Genomic DNA, 19,795 nt, shown 5'->3' with positions numbered 1-19,795 from the left:
TCTAATTAATCTATTTATACATAATTATATTTAAGTACTCAGAACTTGAAATTAGTTTTTAATATGATATGGCCACTGAAAATGTATAGTATCCACTTTTCCTTTTTGTATGTATAACTTAATGAAGATGATTATGACATACATATGTCATACATACACTCACCATCTCATCATCACTAGCATGTATAAGTTCTACTCTGTGTCTGATATAGTGCTGTATTTAGATAAATTGTCTCATTTAAGCATCATACAAGTTTTTAAAATACATATTAATGACGCTCATTTTACTGATAAAGAAACTGAGACTCAGAAAGGATAAAGAGCTTGCTGAAAATCCTATCACTATATATTAGGGCTGTAGTTTAAAATTTTTCTACTTCTTTCATTTTATGTAATCTTCCTAAGTAGCATACGTTAGTGATTTGGAAGGCTTACTTCTTCAGTATTTTCCCAGTGTTTAACATGGTGATCTGTAAATCTTAAATGACCACAAAATATTTGTTAAAAAGCTTAGAGGCTAACATTTCATAGAAATGAATCTTGAAAAGAAAGAAAACTAGAAAATTCAACAGAAAATTTATATCATGTATTTCCATAATGTGTGTCTTGAAAGAAGTTGTAGAACTCAAATCAGTGATAATAAATATTATATTGGCAATAACAACTATTGGTGTTGTCTCTGAGGAATGATAAAAAAATTGCATTTTAAAAACTTTTTAAACTTTTTGAAATTGTCATCATTTCTTTAAATCAATGAAGGTTTTCATTAATAAACTTATACTAGTAAATAGACCCCCCTACAATATTATGCCAATGAGCAGGAAGGAATGATCACCTTAAACTGAAACACTTTGAAATAAATATACCAGTTTAGAAAAACTCAGCCAGCAGCAGAATATAGTTCACCTAGCTGCTGTAATGTTTTGTATTGAATGGATCTGGAAGTCCTCCTGCCTAGCTACGTGGCATATGTGGGTGCGGTGAGCTGTTTCGAGCAAGCCATTTCAATTATGCAAGTGTATACACTACTTCAGAATTACATTGCAAACAGCATTTTCCATCTTGTATTGCAATTATACATTGAGTGAAGAATCAAATCAGAATATAGAAATCCCAAAGCCTGCTGGCAGGAATAAAAAAGAGACCTGATTCTCTAAACAAGGGCACAATTTCCCAGCAGCTGGCTAGGCTGCTCCGGCAGTTAAGGTCTTTCTGCACAGACAAGTTGCACAGACTTAACTGGGAGCAACCCGTTCATGGGAAAACCCTGGCCCGATATGTTCATTTGCTTTGTCCTTTTTTCTTACTTTCAGAATTAATTAATTGCAGAGTATGATTATACTTAATTCATTAATAATTAATGTTAATTAATTAACAATCAGAGAAGGGCATGGGAGGCAGCAGCAATGATGTAGCCAAAACCTTGGACATAGGAACCAATAAATCTGGGTTCAAGTCAGAGGTCTGGCACTTAAAAGAACTCAGGCAAATGATTTAACATCTGTGGGCTTAGCCTCATCCTCTATAAAATGAGGAAATATTATCATGTCTGTCTTAGGATTATTGTAAGTAAAAAGATATAATACATGGATAAAAATTTATCTCAGTGGTTGGAAGCATAATTCTCAACAAATAGTACTTGCTCTTAGAGTTGACTTCCAAAATGGTGATATGAGGAGCTTCCAGGAGAAATGACAGTAACTGGTGAAAATGTTTTTTGAAAATAAAACAAAATCTCTGGAAATAGTCCTAAAGGCATACAGAACATGAAGGAAAAAAAAACACATTTATTCAAGTACATCTATCAAACCAGGGTAAAAATAGTAAGAGGCCATGTCATTTGAACCACTAGCCTGGTTTAGTAGGAGGGAAACTCCCCTCTGAGCTGGTTGAGTCAAGAACACTAGGCTCTCTCTCACCCCAGATCACAGTCAATGGATGTGGTTTCTCCTTGGGAAAGGGAGGCCAGAGTATACTAGTATCTCAACTCCCTAGTTAGGAGGTTCAATAAATTCCAGGCACCAAGAGCCAAGAGGTCAAAGACTCCTGTCCTTCCCCAGTCTCTGGTGCAGGGGAGACTCCGCCCCAGGCACAGCAGCGCAGGAACAGGCTTGCACTGGCCTCTCTCTTATGATGTTCAAAGTACATCAGGCAGCCATGCTTAAGAAAGAAAAGAAAGGTACAATGACAAGGGCTCAAAAAGTAGAGAATATCAATAAAGAGATAGATTTATAAAAAAAATGAAAATTTTGGAGTTGATATTACAATAATATTTTTTTTAATTATGAGAGGAGCTCCATAGTAGATTTGACGTGGCACAGGGAAGAATCACATATCCATCCAACAACAGCAAGATGCACATTCTTCACAAGTGAACAAGGAATGCTTTCAGGGGTAAGCCATATGTTAAGCCTTCAAACAAGTCCAAAATATACATCTATACTTGACAGTTTGATAGAGATCATGAAATCTGAAGAACAGAAAAATGATCACAATATTCAGAAATATAGGATAACATTAAGCATTGAACAACATACACATAATGGAAGTAGCATCAAGAGAGGAAAGGAGGGAGCCATAGCTGATTTGGCTCAGTGGATAGAGCGTAGGCCTGCGGACTGAAGGGTCCTGGGTTGGATTCCGGTCAAGGGCACATGCCCGGGTTGTGGGCTCAATCCCTAGTGTAGGTCATGCAGGAGGCAGCTGATCAATGATTCTCTCTCATCATTGATATTTCTATCTCTCTCTACCTATCCCTTCCTCTCTGAAATCAATAAAAAAAAATTTTAAAAAAGAGAGAGAAAAGGAGGGAAAAGGAGCAGAAAGAATATTTTATGAAATAATGGCTGAATACTTCCTAAGTTTAATAAAAAAATAAAAAATATATTAACCAATTCAGGTAGCTCAATGAACTTCATGTAGTATAAATCCAAAGAGATTACCACCCAGAGACATTACAGTAAAATATGTTAAAAATCAAAGACAAAAAAATCTTGAAAGGAGCAATAAAAAATGCTTTATCACATTTAAGGAAACCCCAATCAGAAAAATTTCTGACTTTTTATGAGAAGTAATGTAGGCCAGAATACAGTGGGATGACATATTTAAAGATCTAAGAGGGCAAAACCACTCTGTGACCAATAATTTTAATCCTACTAAAACTACCCTTCAAAAATAATGACAATATGAAGTCATTCCCAGATGAACAAAAACTGAGAATTCTTTTTTGCCAGGCCAACCTTAGAGAAACATGAAGGAAGGTCTTTAGAAAGCAAGTGACCTCAAACATTCATTTGCATCCAAATAGCATTGGTAAAGGAAATTCTGTAGTAATTATACAAGACAATATGATTGCAATTTCTCCTCCTTCTTCTCTTAAATTATTTAAAAAGCAATTGCCAAAAACTATGTACATGTGATTGTACTGTTGGGCCTATAACATTTATATGCAATATATTTGACAATAAAGCAGAAAGGGAGAAATGAGAACAAGCTGTACTGGAGTGCGGAAATGGCACCAGATGGTAACACGAATCCACAGCAACAATGAAGAGAGTGAGATGGTAAATGAGAAGATCAATATGACAATCTGTAAATATATACATGTTCTCCTTTCCTTTTTCAGCTTCTTTAAAGACATACATTTATGTAAAGTAATAATTATAACACTTACATTTGGCTTTGTATCATAAATACTAGTAGATATGATGTGTATATAATGGTCAGACAAGGGAGAAGAGAGATTAGAACTATATAGTTGTAACATTCCTATAGCTCACTTGACGTACATTCTTTTGGTTTAATGTGTATATGATAGGCATTTAAGCAATCACTAAGAAAAAAGTCTTTAAAAATATTTTCTCTGGTTTCTTTTTCTCAGAATAATATTTTGAAGATTCACAAATACTGCTTTGTATTTTAGGAGTCTATGTATTTTTAATACTTAGTGGTATCCCATTGTATGAATGTTCCATAAGGTGTTTACTTAGTCTCTTGTTTACTTTGAATAACATTCCTTATTCACTTCATTTTTATTAACTAACATTCTACTGATTGATTGAGAACTAGGTCATCTTGTCTCTCTGTGAACTGGATCAAAAGCGGTGGTTAATGTGCTCCAGGCGATAAACTCCTTACAACAAAATTTACTATATATTTTCTATAGAAAACAAGTTCCTATGAACTGACTTTTCACAAAGAACTTTCCATTATTAAATGAAGTTTGTAAATGCTACAGCTATACACCTTCCACAAGAGCTCCAGCTTACTTCCAGCTTTGGGTTGTCCTATAGTTAAAGATTTCCAAAGCTAATTAACCAGTTAACTGCCACATGTCGAAAACAAAAACCATCCCCACATGACACGATATTTTGAATTTAATTAAAAAATCAATTTGCAATAAATATTATAAAAATAAATATAGTACTCACAATTTGGGTGTTCTTGAATATTTTCAGTTGAAAATTCTCACAAAAAAGTGATTTTAAAGCATCAATAGATGCTTATGGCATACAAATGGTTAACCTTAACATTCCCTCCTACCGTAATATCTACATATATAGATAGACCAACCTGCAACTCTACCTAGTACTAACACACATGCACACATACAATTCACAAGTACACACCTGAGTAGATTATTGGGCCAATAATAAGATTAACTTAATGGAATAATATTCTGCTTCAAGCGGAATGCTTCATGGGAAAGAATTTCCATAGACTTACAAAAAGGAAACTCATGAAATATGTATTTTGAAGTCACCTATTAATCTCACCTTTTAGTGTGAGGCACAGAAAAGGGCAGAAATTTTTCTCGAAGCTACATAAAAATTAATGGCAGAAAGTTAGAATTTTTTCCCTACGATCCACTCTGTCTTGCCTCTTTATATATAATTCTAAATGCTTTTGATAATACATATACATGTGGATATGGGAGGGTTGGCTTTCATGAGACAGGTGCACATCCCTTAGAGATGCTGATAGTACATGTACAGCATTTTAGTGAAAAGGACCCTGGTATGAGCATTTGTAATAATTTCAGTGTAATATTCTCCTGATGCTCCCAGAAGCAGAAAGCACAGATGTAGTGATGATTTAATGTTGCCATTTACTAAAGAGATGCAGCATAAACATAAAAGAGTGTGGAAATTGATGGCTTTGGTGAGGAAGTGATTCAGATATTCAACCATGAAGTCCAGGCTAGGTAGGGAGGAAAATCTGACCAGGTGGGAGCAAACTGAGCCAAAAGGGAATGATTAACCATTAGAGAAACCAAGGAAATAAAGTACTATATAAAGTGGAAGAATAACCCAGTTGGAGAGACCGAGGGGGTTATAGTTAAAATTTCAAGTATAAAATTTTAATATTTTTAGGTGGAAGATGACCCAATATTAAGATTTATCTGATTGAAATGGAATAGAGTCAATGGTCAATGGAGTGAGTGAGAGAAGAAACTGAGTGGGCGTGTTAAATGAGATATCCATAGAGTTTTAAAGGCCCCCTAGAAGATGAGAATACTTGAGTAGAAAAAAAATATGTTAGGCAGCAGAATATATCAGCAGAAGACAACCTAAGAAGGGGTAAAGCAGGAGTATTGCTCTGGAAGCCAGACTGGAGCAGAAGGTGTGTGGACTGAGGGAGGATGAACAGCTTCTCCTGAAATGAGACTGGAGCAGAAGGTGTGTGGACTGAGGGAGGATGAACAGCTTCTCCTGAAATGAGTTCAAAGGGGACAAGCAAAAAAATTAAAAATTGCCCTAACCGGTTTGGCTCAGTGGATAGAGCGTTGGCCTGCAGACTCAAAGGTTCCAGGTTCGATTCCAGTCAAGGGCATGTACCTTGGTTGTGGGCACATGCCCAGTAGGGAGTGTGCAGGAGGCAGCTGATCGATGTTTCTCTCTCATCGATGTTTCTAATTCCGTACCCCTCTCCCTTCCTCCCTGTAAAAAATCAATAAAATATATTTTAAAAAAATAAAAATTGGTGTTGTTTGTATTGCAGAGGGTTCCAGAGGGCCTAGTAGAAGTGGATGGGGAGGAGAGGAGGAATGGGAGATCAATCAGAGAAGGGGAAGAATAGAAAGCATTGGGAAGGAAGTTTAGAGGAGTCTAAATGATAAGTTGGAGACAGTATTGTGGTTTAAAGCATAGGCTCTGGAGTTAATCCACCTTAGTTTGGACCCTAGTGTGTTTCCTGACACAAACCACCAATATCCTAGTCCGTGAGGGGAAATGAACTCCATTGTGGAGGTGATTCATTGAGACATCAGAGTTTATGCCTGGTGCTGCTGTGCGCAAACCACGCAATTCACTTGTTGACCTGATCCTTTCTCATGCTCAGCAAGCAAACTCAAATTCTAATCTGGCTTCCCATGAAGATACCCTGAGTGGGAGAATGAAGTGGTCATATTGACACAAATGTGCTCAGCTTTATAGCAGTTATATTTTTCATTGCAAATCAGTAAGATAGCCTTTGCTTTTTACCACACTCATCCTGAGTTTGATGTGTGGGAATTCATTCCAAAAAGACAGATATGTTCTTAATATGCTACTAGAATTGTTTCTCTGAGCTGGCAAGGCTGATGGCCAAACTGTGGATTGAATAGAAAAAAAAATATGTTAGGCAGCAGAATTCTCCAAGCCAAGGTCATCCTGTGAGCCCTTGGCAGCCACCAGATTTTTCCTTGACAATCTTGACTCTTTTGTGTCCTGAGGTTCAAAAGCTTACTATCTCCTATCCCAGAAACATAAACTTAAAGCAATCAAATGGTTTTGTTCACCTTCCCACGTGAAGATAAATTCCCTTGGTAGGGTTCTTTTTCCCCCTACACCCAGGAAAATGCTAAATAAAAATCTTATCAATTATGAAAGGAACACTACAGAAAACAGGTGAAATTTTCCTTTCTTTAAGCCCTCTGTTACATTTACTAAGGTATCAGACTAGCCTTCCCTCCAACCTCCCCCTTGTGGTACATTATGTAGAAGGGGGTTAAGATGCAATAATCTGTATTTCCAATGACGTGCTCTAAAGATTTTAGTAAATTGTTATGTTATTATTGCTCTTCTTTAGTAAGCACAGTATTTAAAAGGTACCCTCTGTATTTCAAAGCAGAGAAGCTCATTTATGCTAATACCTATCTTCTTGACAGTAAATTTTTCCTAATGCATTAATTATGACTCCAGATAGACCACTGATTATTTCATATATTCTAATTAGGAATACTTTATTCAGTCAGCCATACACATCAGTAAACAAATGGAATGAATTCCCTAGGGAGGTGATAAAAAGACAATGACTTCCTTTCCACTACAGCTTGGAGAATTTACTCATAATCAAGGAATAATTAGAGAGAGAGAGAGAGAGAGAGAGAGAGAGAGAGAGAGAGAGAGAGAAAAGAAGAGTTGGAACACACAGTTGTAGGTATGAGCACGTGGCAAGGCATACATTTTTGCAAAGATGAAACAGGAATGGACATTCTCATTACTAGTCATGGTTCCCTTTCAGGATTAAGCAAAAAATGCAATCAAATTAGTTGCATTTGGAGGAGAACAAACTGGATTGCAATCATCTCAGTTTAAATGCTGGGTTCCCAGAAGGGAGAAAGGAAACCCACACAACATGTTTCTAATTATTTATTCTCTGATGATAGAGATTTATCCCCTCAAGGTCAAGCTGATTCATATTAATGTTTGATGCTACAATATGGAATAGGAGCACTCAATACAATTTTTAGTCCATGATCCAGTGATTAGAATGAGGAGGCGAGGTGGTGGTGGGAAGAGAAGGAGTCATTAAACGGGCTATCTGTTATTTTACGTACTGTCTGTTATTTGGACTTCCCAATTATCATCCCATTTTTAGCCGACAAAGAACTTTTCAAAAATTATTGTACATAAGTAAGAGGTATGGCTTTAAAATACATGCATTTGTTACAGATATATTTTTTCTTATCAAGTTGGTATCACACATGCAAGCCACATTCTTCCAGTACAGCTTTCACATTTGTTTTGAAGTAGCTTGCTCACTTGCTAGCTACTGTTACACAGCACCAGTAAAATATAACTCATAACTGAAAATCCACATGCCTTAAGGTGAAATACTCTGAGGTTCTTAAGTTCACATCAGGGGCTTGGAAGTAGAACATTTTAATTATCTGGAAAGCAATCAAACAGCAAGTCACACATTAAAACACCAAAAGCGTCTTTATAAAATCATAATTCAGTCTCTGGGCTTTCATAATAATTTGTTTATCTGACCAGGAAAAGCCTTCAAAAAAAAGTCACCAAGTCGTTCCATTAGACTTAATGGAAGAATAAAGTCCTGAACTCTGGAAGAACAGGCCGAAATAAGAAACGAAGGTGCCAGCTTAATAAAATTAGTGTCCATCACTTTAGACAGTTAATCAATAACTGTCCACTTACATTGTTCAGCCAGCCACAGTAGTCAGATATAAGCCTCAGATGTATTTTAGTTTCACTGACACTTTAGTGGGAGTAAACTGTGGGTGGGGAAGGTGAGTCATTTCAGAAAGCACCTTGGAAAAAAAATCGCCGGGAGAATGGTAAGCCTCATGAATTTGGCTATGGTTGTCCTGTTATGTTAACCAACCTGGACTGATCATGAGAAAAGGTAATGAAAACATTAATTTGGAAGAATAATGTCCAAGGACATAAACTCTGACAATATCTTTTGAAGCCTTGAAGACTTTTTGTTTAAATAGCTTTGATAATGGTTTATGGGATTAAGATACCATAATAAAATAGGTTTCAAAAGCAAAGATTATTTCAAAAAGATCATGTCTTTTTTTCTGAAAAAGGTGTATATTTAGATATAGGGAAATAATTTAATATTTAATTCAATAAAGTTATGAATATAAAAGTTATGGTAGATCATGGATTATCTATTGAATGGTTGTGACAAATGATGGACTCCATATGGCAGTCTGACTATTGTATGGTTCACTTCCTTCCCAATACTAAGTCCTAATTTCCAGATGTAGGTTCCTCAAAACCATTAGAGGAAACCATCTGGAAACTGAAATTCTCATTTACTCTTGAAACACCTACAGACATATGAGATCAAATAAAAAAGAGAGCAACAGATATATTTATTATACACTGAGCTTCAGTGAAAAGGAAATGCTAGAATAGGTGTTGGAAAAGACAGTGGAGCATCCAGCTCAATGCTTTTACTTCATAAAAGAGAATACATATTTCATCTCAAGATATCAGCTACTTAAAAGCAAAGCACAAATTGGAAGGTGGCTTCTAATTCAGTGTTACTTTCACTGGATCCAGAAACCATATATTTTTCTGGCCCTCTAACAAGTACTTTCATTTTCCCTTAAACATCTTTGATATACAGCTAAATTGTTGAAATAGAGATCCAGGTAAGCCTGGAATAGGTGATCTCAAGCTTTAGGCCACTTTGAAACAATTGTTCATGTTGAGTGTATAGATTTTACCTCTCAGATTATTTACGTCATAATAACAGATGTCATAACACATCTCCATAAGACACGTTTGTTGCCCATGTTCAATAACATTCCATCACAACCACACTTAAGGAATTACCCCCAACAAGTTTTAGCTTTAACCACGCAACAACTCTACTAGAAGGGAATAATTAAACACCCCTTCAAAGGGGTGTCCGTAATATCTGAAACAAGAGACAGCCTTATATGTACTTATCCATGTAGAAGTCTCCTTAGAAATAAAATAAAGCAGTCATAAAAATAAACTTTATTATATGCCCAATGCCTTTTAAAAACAAAGATACAAGAGATGCTATATACTAAGAGATAGGTCCACTGCCACCTAGAAACAAGGTGAAGGCTATTCCTACATCAAAGAGGCAGTAGTGGACAGTGAAAAAGCATTCAAATCTTGCTTGAAAAGTGGCCACACTAATCATACTACTTGAATCTTGAATATTGGCTGCCCACTTACTAACTGTGTGACTCTGCACAGGTGATATCGTCTCTATTTCAATTAGTAGAAATTTTTTGTCTGTATAATAAACCTATAATGGCACCTCTCACCGTTGGAGCTTTGGTAAAAATTACGTAAATAGCACACATTCTTCTCTGTATCATCCTGTTCCATCTATACTAATAAAAGAGTAATATGCAAATGAACCATCACTCCATGACAAAGATGGTGGCACCCATAGCCACAGAGATGGCAGCACCAGCCGGAGCCATGGAGCCGGCTGGAGTGAGTGGGATGCTTGGTTTCTTTCAGGCGGGATGCTTGGCTTCCTTTGGGCAGGACACCTGGCTTCCTTCGTCACCCTAGCAACGAAGGAGGTCAAGCCTCCCACAGCCCTGACTGGCCACCGAGGGCCGGCCTCTGGGTGGTGGCCACGGAGCCAGCTGGAGCTGGTGGGAGGCAGCTCTGACCCAGAGCAAAGGCTGGAGGTGGCTCTGGCCCAGAGCAAAGGTGGGAGGTAGCGGCCAGAGTGAAGGACCGGGTCTCGGGTGCCGAAGGGAAGTTGGTGCCGGCAGCCAGGGGAAGGAAGGCCTATTCTTGCATGAATCTTTGTGCATCGGGCCTCTAGTCTTTCATAACTAAGAGAGGAGACTGAGACCTTGGCCAAAATTAATTTTCATATTTCAAAGAGAAAATTATAAATTGCAAGTAAACTGGTGAAATATAGCAAAGCACTTGATTCAGTTGAAAGCAAAGTTGTTTTTCTCAAATGACATTTGCACCTTAAATTATATATTATGGTGAATCATCGACAAGTTAAAAATATGATGGCAAAAGACATTATTTGAATCCAAATATAAAATTCCTTGTTTAAAATATCAATTCCAGGGCTAAAACTATTGGTATGATTTGGTCTTAAATAGAAAACAACAGTTTATGAGGCATCTTGCATTAAACAGAATCTAGTTTAAATTTGGTGACAATTTAATTCTAGTGCTGCATTCATCTACATTCTCAAAAAACATTTGCAAACGCTTTTACTGTATCATTATCCTCGTTTTACAGAAACTCCAAAGCACAGGCAGAGATTAGTATTTTCAGGCAACTAACGGAGCAGGTTTTGCTCCGCTGCTGGGTACTGAAGGCTGCCATAGAAGCTAAGTTATATCTTAAATGTATCATTTACTGCCATTTTCAAAAACAAAACTGCTGATTGAGGTATAAAATGGGTAAGACACACAAATTCAATTTAGCAAACATTTATAATACCTAGCACTATGCTAGCTGCATAGGGGGATGGCAATGTGATTGGAATAAGATGACTTTCTTCAGAGAGAGTATAATTTTGCTGCAGAGATAATCATAATGATAATGGCTAATGTATTTTGAGTGCTTACCAGGTGTCAAGCATCATAGTAAGTTCTTTATAGATGTTGTCTCAATTTATTTTTATTACCACCCTATAGGTAGGTACTAATCTATCCAATTCATAGAAAGAAAACTGAGTTTAGAGAGGTTGAGAGGCTTTCCCAAGGTTACACGATGGAGGTAGGCAAGGCTAATAACTCACACCTCTTACCAAAGGTGGGCTTTCTTGGTTCTTCCTGTTGGTGAGGTTCAGAAAACCCTGACAGAAAAGCTGCGACCCTGGGGTGACTAGACACAAAATTCCTTCCAGAACTTCACATTTTATAACCTCATCTCCTCCTCTCTTTCTCTCCTTCCTCAAAGATTTCAGCATCCAGATCAGTATCTCACTTCTTGACAGTTTCAATAACCTACTCTCATCTAAGGAGCTCATCCTCCACTGTATTCAGCAATTCATCCCCTGAACTTGATTCACTGACTGCTTGCTCTCATAAGGGTAATTCCAAGGATCACACTCCTCATCAACCACCTCCTATCTTTCTTGCCTACTGCCTCTATTCCAGACTCACAGTGCAATATGTACAACCTCTGCCCTTTCTCCCTTCAGGACCATTTACGTTCTCACTTCTCTCCTTATCCAGCTTCAATCCCACTGCCCAATCTAAGGACCTCACTCCCTCTCCCTCTGATGTAATTACTTGGCAAAAGGAAGCCCTGGATAGGTTCAGTGCTCTATCTACATTTTGCCAGGGCCCGGCCATCAGAATTTATGAAAAAAACAACAACAAAATACTAACTGGCTTTATTTTATTTTCCCCAGTTTTATTGAAATATAATTGACATATAACTTTGTATTAGTTTAAGGTGAATATATATATTAGAGGCCCAATGCACGAAATTTGTGCAAGAGTAGGCCTTCCTTCCCCCGGTTGCTGGCACTGGCTTCCCTCTGGCACCCAGGACTCAGGCTTCCCTCACAACCCTGGCTTCATCTGGAAGGTCGTCTGGAAGGACATCCAGTCTAATTAGCATATTACACTTTTATATATATATATATTTACCATAAGTTTAGTTAACATCCATCACCTCATAAAGTTATATTCTTTATGATGATGAGAATTTTTAAGATATACTTTCTTAGCAATTTTCAAACATACAATACAGTACTGTTAACTACAGTATAGTCATCATGCTGCATGCTGCATTCCTAGAACTTATTTATCATATAGCTGGATGTTTGTACATTTGGACCACTTCCACCCATTTTCTGCACTCCTCCACCCTATCCTCCCCCCTGCCTCTGACAACCACCAATTTGTTGTCTGTTTCTCTGAGTCCAGTATTTTCAGATTCCACATATAAGTGAAATCATACAGTATTTATTTTCCGTCTGACTTATTTCACTTAGCATTACATGCCCTCAAGATTCATCCATGCTACTGTTAATGGCATAATTTACTTATTTTTATGGCAGAATAATATTTCATTGTGTATATATGTGTGTCTCCGTGTGTGTGTGTGCATGTGTGTGTGTATGTATGTATACATTTTCTTTATCCATTCTACCATATATGGACACTTTGGTTGTTTCTATGTCATGGGTATTGTGAATAAGTTGCCATGAATATGGGGGTGCAGATATATGTTCAAGATCCTCTTTTAATTTCCTTCGGATATATATCCAGAAGAATTGCTGGATCATATGATAATTTTATTTTTCATATATTGAGGAAACTCCATACTGTTTCCCATAGTGCCTGCACCAATTTACATTCCCACCAATAGTGCATGAGGGTTTCCTTTCCTCCACATCCTCTGAAACACTTGTTATCATTTGTCTTTTTGATGACAGCAATTCTCACAGGTGTGAGTTGATATCTCAGTGTGGTTTTGCTTTGTATTTCCCTGATGATCAGTAGCACTGACTATTTTTTCATGTCCCTGTTGTCCATCTTCTTTTAAAAAATGACTATTCAATTTCTCTGCCCATTTTTAATTGGATTACTTTATTTCTTATGCTATTGAATGTATTTGTATGAGTTCTTTATATATTTTGAATATTAACCCCTTACCAGGTATATGATTTGCAAACATTTTCTCTCTGTAGGTTGCCTTTTTATTGTGTTGATGGTTTCCTTTGCTGTGCAGAAATTGTTTAGTTTCTCAAAGTCACACTTGTTTATTTTGCTTTTGGTTTCTTGCATTTGGTGTCAAATAATAATAATAATAATAAAACATTGCCAAGACCAATGTCAAGGAGTTTAATGCCTATATTTTTTTCCAAGAGTTTTATGGTTTCAGTTCTTTATGTTTAAGCCTTTAATTCATTTTAGTTATTTTTGTGTATGGTATAAGATTGTCCAATTTCATTTTTTTTGCATATGTCTGTACAGTTTTCACAACACCACTTATTGAAGAGACTACCCTTTCCCCATTGTATGTCCTTGGCTCTTTTGTCATAAATTAATTGACCATATACTCATGGGATTATTTCTGGCCTTTCTCTTCTGTTCCATTGGTCTATGTGTCTATTTTTATGGCAATACCATACAGGCTTAATTACTATATCTTTGTAATATAGTTGGAAAATATGTGATGCTTTCTTTTCAGCCTTTCTCTTATTTCTCCAGATTTATTGGAATATTCATGTCTTTTGTGGTTCCATACAAATTTTAAGATGTTTTGGGGCTTTATTTGAAATGCATAATTACTCATTTTAAGAGTACCCTTAGTGTGACAAGGAATAAAACTAGATTTCCCTCAATCAATGGTTTACAAAATTTGATCTCTCAAGACTCTTTCTACTCCTAAAAATTGTAGAGTTAAGAACTTCTATATATGTGGGTTATATCTATGAACATTTGTTATATTAAAAATTAAAGCAAAGTTTAGAATATTTATTAATACTTTTTAAACAAAATGAATCCATTATTTTTAACATAAATATTTCATGTATAATAACTTCACTTTGAAAAATACACAAAAAAGATGCAAAGGGTATCATTTTAAATTTTGCAAATTTCTGCAATGTCTGGCTTATAGAAGACAGCTTGATTCCCATGTCTGCTTTTGGCATTGAATCTGTTGCAATACTATATGTCATGCAGTCTTTGAAAAATACCAGTGTATACTCATAAGAGAATAAGAGTGAAAAAAGATATAACATATTAATGTTATGATGAAATAATTTTGATCTCACAGATACACTTAAAGGAATAAGGGAGCCACCAAACCACAATTTTAAAAATGCTTCTCTAATACAGTCATTTGATCACTCAACTCCATAAATTATTTTTTCACTGAGTTCTTTTTTCCTCAAACCTTCAACACCTACTTTCCTCTCTTTGCGCATAATTGACATAATTGCAACATATTTCCTTGGAAAATAGAAGCAATCAAAAGACAATTTCCATACATTCTCACCCATATGCTCTACCCAACATCTGTACCCTACCTTGACTCTGAAAAAGGTACTTCCCATGGTAAGGCCAATTCTTCTATTCTCAATATATCTCCCCTTTTCTCTCCTCAAGGATGTTGCTTCAGATTTTGAATCATGCTCTTTTTTTTCTCTATTGTATCATTTCCAACAACATTCAAACTTGTTTCAGAAGACTCCAACAAACATTTTTCTTCCCTTAACTCCACTTTTCCCTCCAGCTTAACCCCATATTTCTTTTGTTTTCTTTGACAACAAAACTCTTGACATAGCTTCAAACAAGTCAGCCCTTGTTCTTTCAGAGTCTGATCAACCCTGGGAAACTGAGGCAGCATCTACGGCTTGACACAGTGGTCCCAATGATCTAAAACGTCCAATTTCCTTCAAAGAACATTTTTATCTTTCACTAGATTTCAATACCAATTAGAATTCCTGGGCTGAGCTTTTGGTCAAAGGTACACAGAGAATTTGATTGCATACAGTAAAAATACATAAGTGTTTGATGAGTGGTACAGAGAATGAGGGCTGTAGAAATTAATGAAAAAGGATAAATGAATATGCGGTCATAAAAGGTTTTATGGGAAAGATGGCTCTTTAGCTGTACCTTGAAGAGTGAGTAGCATCTGGATAAATGAAAATAGCCATAGGAAGAGACAGAGGAGGTAGAATTCTTGAACAGGGCGAGGAGCAACAATTAAGAGCTGGGAATCAGGAAGGATTAAATTGTCTAAAAAAATAAGCTTACATTAGAAGGTAAAGTGCATGAGATGTTTACACTTGGCTCCTGTAAATTTAATGAGCTTAATCCTTCTACATTCTGACAGTTCTGTAAATTCAAATTCACACAGATTCCATGATAACACTGTGACAATTTGTGTGTATTTACAGCCTCTTGCCCTAATTGTATTTTTTAGAGAAGAATATATTTATTTTCAAAATATGTAAACATTGAGTTTCAATAGTCATTTTTTCTCCTTTTTAGGTGGAATAGTATTCACAGTCATGTTGCTTGGTTTCAAAATCAGGCAAGAATTCAGGTAGTACTTTTTCTATAAAGAATCTGATTTGATTTTTAAGCAAAAATCAAATTATATCTTATTACCATTCAACTTCTGGGCAGCAGCATTGTAGGATAAAGAGCTTGTAGAGAAAGATGTACAAAGTCTCAGTCTCTTCCCTAATGCTCTCAAATATGTGTTTTCCAATTCATTGCCCCAGACTAAAAAAAATAAACAAGCATTCATGCTCAGAAACATTGTCAATGACTCAGTATCAGCGCCCTTCTTCCCCATCCATTAGTTTATGTGTGGGTGTGTTCTCTTTTTGCTCTTTGTCAAGCCCTGTTTCCATAATCAATCTTTGGCTGTTACAAAGCACTATCTATCTATTCATTTATGTATTTATGTATTTATTTAGTATTTTTATTGAGTTTTAGAGAGAGAGGAAGGGAGAAGGATAGAGAGATAGAAACATTGATGAGAGAGAAACGTCATCAATTGGCTGCCTCCTGCATACTTCTACTGGGGATGGAATTGCAACCCTGGCATGTACCCTGACCAGAATCTAACCATGACCTCCTGGTTCCTGGGTCAACACTCAACCACTGAGCCACACCAGCCAGGCAGGACAAAGCATCTTTTGTGTTTCCAAGATATTGCAAGGAAGTGTAAATGAAGGAGAAAGTAGATTATTTAAGCACTAGTTTTATTTATGCTCAGATACCAGTACCCTGGCCTTCATCTTTTTTCCATGCATATACTGATATCTCAATATCTACTCAAAATGTAAAATCTCACTATCTGAGGTTCTCAACAGCACAATGAAAATTTGTTTCAGAAAGAAAACTTGGCCCTTTCTTTGCTAAATTATTACATTTTAAGCATTTTATTACATTTTTGTTTAAAGAAAAGAAAGAATAACTTCACTTCAGAGCCATTTAGAAAATGTAGATTTTGTTTTTCACTTTGTTTTTTAAGTATGAAGGCAGAAGTTCAAATTTGGGAGATAATAGTTCTTATTTATTCTTTTCTAATAAAAAACTTCTCTCTCTAGACAAAGACAATATCAATTAACAGAGAAACTTTAGAAAATTCTATCCAACTGGAGAAAATTTTAATTACTTAACTTTATAATTTCCAAACTCCTATTACCAATCATGACTATGTTCATTGTTAACTGTACCAAGAAACTACAAAATGAACACTTGAAGATAATTGATTACTTTAGTATATTGCATTATATTTGAAAATAATCCTGCATATTATCTGCTCTTTTTAGTGATAAAAGCCATTTTCATACACTTAACCTTTAATTGCTTTTAAAAAGAAATTTTTATCCTTACTCTTTTCCCTAATCAATTTTACTCATTTTTCATGCAGCCATCTTTCCAAAGTGTTAAGAGAATGTTGATCCTTGTTGCTTTCTTTCAGAATTTAAGTAACTCCTAACTTATATCTTTGGTAAATAATTATAAGAGAGAGGATTGGTATTGCAAAAGAGGAGACCCGAAAAGCAAAGTTTAATAGATGCTTTTTATGATTCCGTCTAGGAAGAGATAAAGAAACCTAAAGAAAAATATTTTTGAATGGAAACTCTACCCCTTCCCTGCTGAATTAGAAGACTCTAAAACTTTGGAAGAGAGTAGCTGACAAAACAAGATCATGACATTTTCCTATCATCTGTGAATTTCTGGCAAAAAATAAAATAAAAAAGTGGATTGAGGTAAACTTAAGTTCTTATAACCCAGCATAATGGGGAAGAACTTTTAGAAAGAATCCTTAGCTATCCGTGGATTGTCCCTCAGCTTTGCTCAACTGAGTCAGTCAGACAAGAAGCAAAACCTGAGAACTTACTGCTTCAGAGGAGGCAGGAGTAAGCAAGACAATTCACATATTTTACTAACATATGAGGATTGCTTGGTACTTATCACCAGCAAGAAGATGGTGGGTTCATATAGCCATCATTCCAAGCTAACACAAAAATAAAAGTCGATACCTCTTTGGAAGTGATTTTCAAGCTAGTTGTTGGAATATTTAATATATTGCATGAACAACCTAATGAAAAAAAGCAATAAGAAATTTAATTCTATCTGGTAGCTTTGCAATAAAATATTTTGAGAAAGAGAGCAAGCAGATGTAGGGGTACCTGAAATTCATGAACTCATTACATTGACCATCCATTTTATGCTCACATTTTGAAGAAATAAGTTTAAGATTTTTGCTAGCTAATTTTTACTCTTTTTTAAAAAATATATTTTATTGATTTTTTACAGAGAGGAAGGGAGAGGGATAGAGAGTTAGAAACATCGATGAGAGTGAAACATCGATCAGCTGCCTCCTGCACACTCCCTACTGGGTATGTGCCCGCAACCAAGGTACATGCCCTTGACCGGAATCGAACCTGGGACCCTTGAGTCCGCAGGCTGATGCTCTATCCACTGAGCCAAACCGGTTAGGGCTAATTTTTACTCTTTTAACATCGATGGTCACATGCTTAGTTACAGGACTTCATATTGAAATATATGTAATAGAAGCTGTGACTACTTTCTCACCAGTGCTCACGTAGTCCGAGTGAACTCAGCTGAGCATTGAGGAGGAAATCGGCATGGGAGTCTACTGCAACTCTCCCCACTACCCAAGGCATATTTATACTAATTGATTGCATAAGAATCTGGGGAGAAACCTGTGTTGTTTGGAAGGGGTCTGTAGTGTTGTTGCATTATTTTGGCTGTAGACAAAGAAAGGGATGATTTAGTGTACAGATAGCTGAGGGAGAGAAGAAATCAGCCTGGTCCTGACACATGCCAGACTGAAGAGAACCATTAGAGCATGTGGCAGCTTTTAGCAGGAAAGCAGTCGTTTTCATAAAGGCATGAATTGGCAGAACTGACAAATGGTTCTGATCAAAGCGTTTGTGAGATTCTGATGGGATAGCCAGAGGAGAAAAGTATTTCTTGTTTTGCTTGTTCAGCACCCATTCTGCTTTCTTCTGCTGAGAGCACTTTGAATTTCCTCTGTAACCATCCCACTGACAGCCCCTGTTGGACTTCCCTTATCCTGCAGGAGTGGTGTTTAACCCAGGTCTAACAAAACAGAGCACTGTACATTTTTTATTGGTTGAGAGATAGCACACATGCCATAACATTCACTCTTTTAAAGTGTACAGTTCATTGATCTTTAGTATATTTACTGAATTGTGCAATCATTACTAATACTTAATTTCAGAACATTTTAGTCATCCCCAAAAAAGCCTAGCACCTTTTAGTAATTGTTCCTCATTCCTAGCCACCATTAACTCTTGGCAAACACTAATCTGCTTTCTGTCTCTATGGATTTTTCCCATGTGGACATTTCACATAAATGGAATCCCACAAGATACAATATATGGCATGTTATGCCTGTCTTTTTACACTTTGTATAATGTTTCGGCATTTATTCATGATGTAGTATATATCAGTATTTCATTCCTTTTCTGGCTGAGTAATATTCCATTATATGGCTATACCACATTTTGTTAATCTATTTAGCAGTTGATGGACACTCCACTTTTTAGCTATTATGACTGATGCTGCTATGAACATTAGTGTACAGGTGTTTGTGGGACCATATGATATCCGTTATTTTGGGTATATACCATGAGTGAAATCACTGGGCCATACAATAACCCTAGGTTTGTGTGTAATAGGGAAACAGGCCTTGAAAAAGCTGCAGTCTCATTCTTTTCTCCCTACTGTTTCCATGCTGCTGGTTTTCCACATTAGTGTGGAGGTTGGTTTTCTAGGTTGCTGTGGTGCTCAGAAAAGAAGAATGGGAGTACTTGGTAACATACTATATTTCTCACTGCTCTTACCAATATTGAGATTTTTTTCTTAAATAAACACTCCCTAGATGGCTTAAAAGTTTTAGTTAAGATCCAGAGTTCGGAAAAAGTTGATTGTGACAATATCTGCCAGGATTCTCATTGCTTCTATGAATGAGAGGATTTTTGGAAGTCCTTACTTGGCCTTTTGTAACAGATATTACTATACCCTTAGCTTTTGCAATGGCTGATTCTGTCAAAG

Source organism: Myotis lucifugus, unplaced genomic scaffold (assembly GCF_000147115.1).
Source record: "Myotis lucifugus unplaced genomic scaffold, Myoluc2.0 scaffold_143, whole genome shotgun sequence".
In the NCBI taxonomy this organism is placed as follows: domain Eukaryota; kingdom Metazoa; phylum Chordata; class Mammalia; order Chiroptera; family Vespertilionidae; genus Myotis; species Myotis lucifugus.
This window is presented reverse-complemented; position numbering follows the sequence as displayed.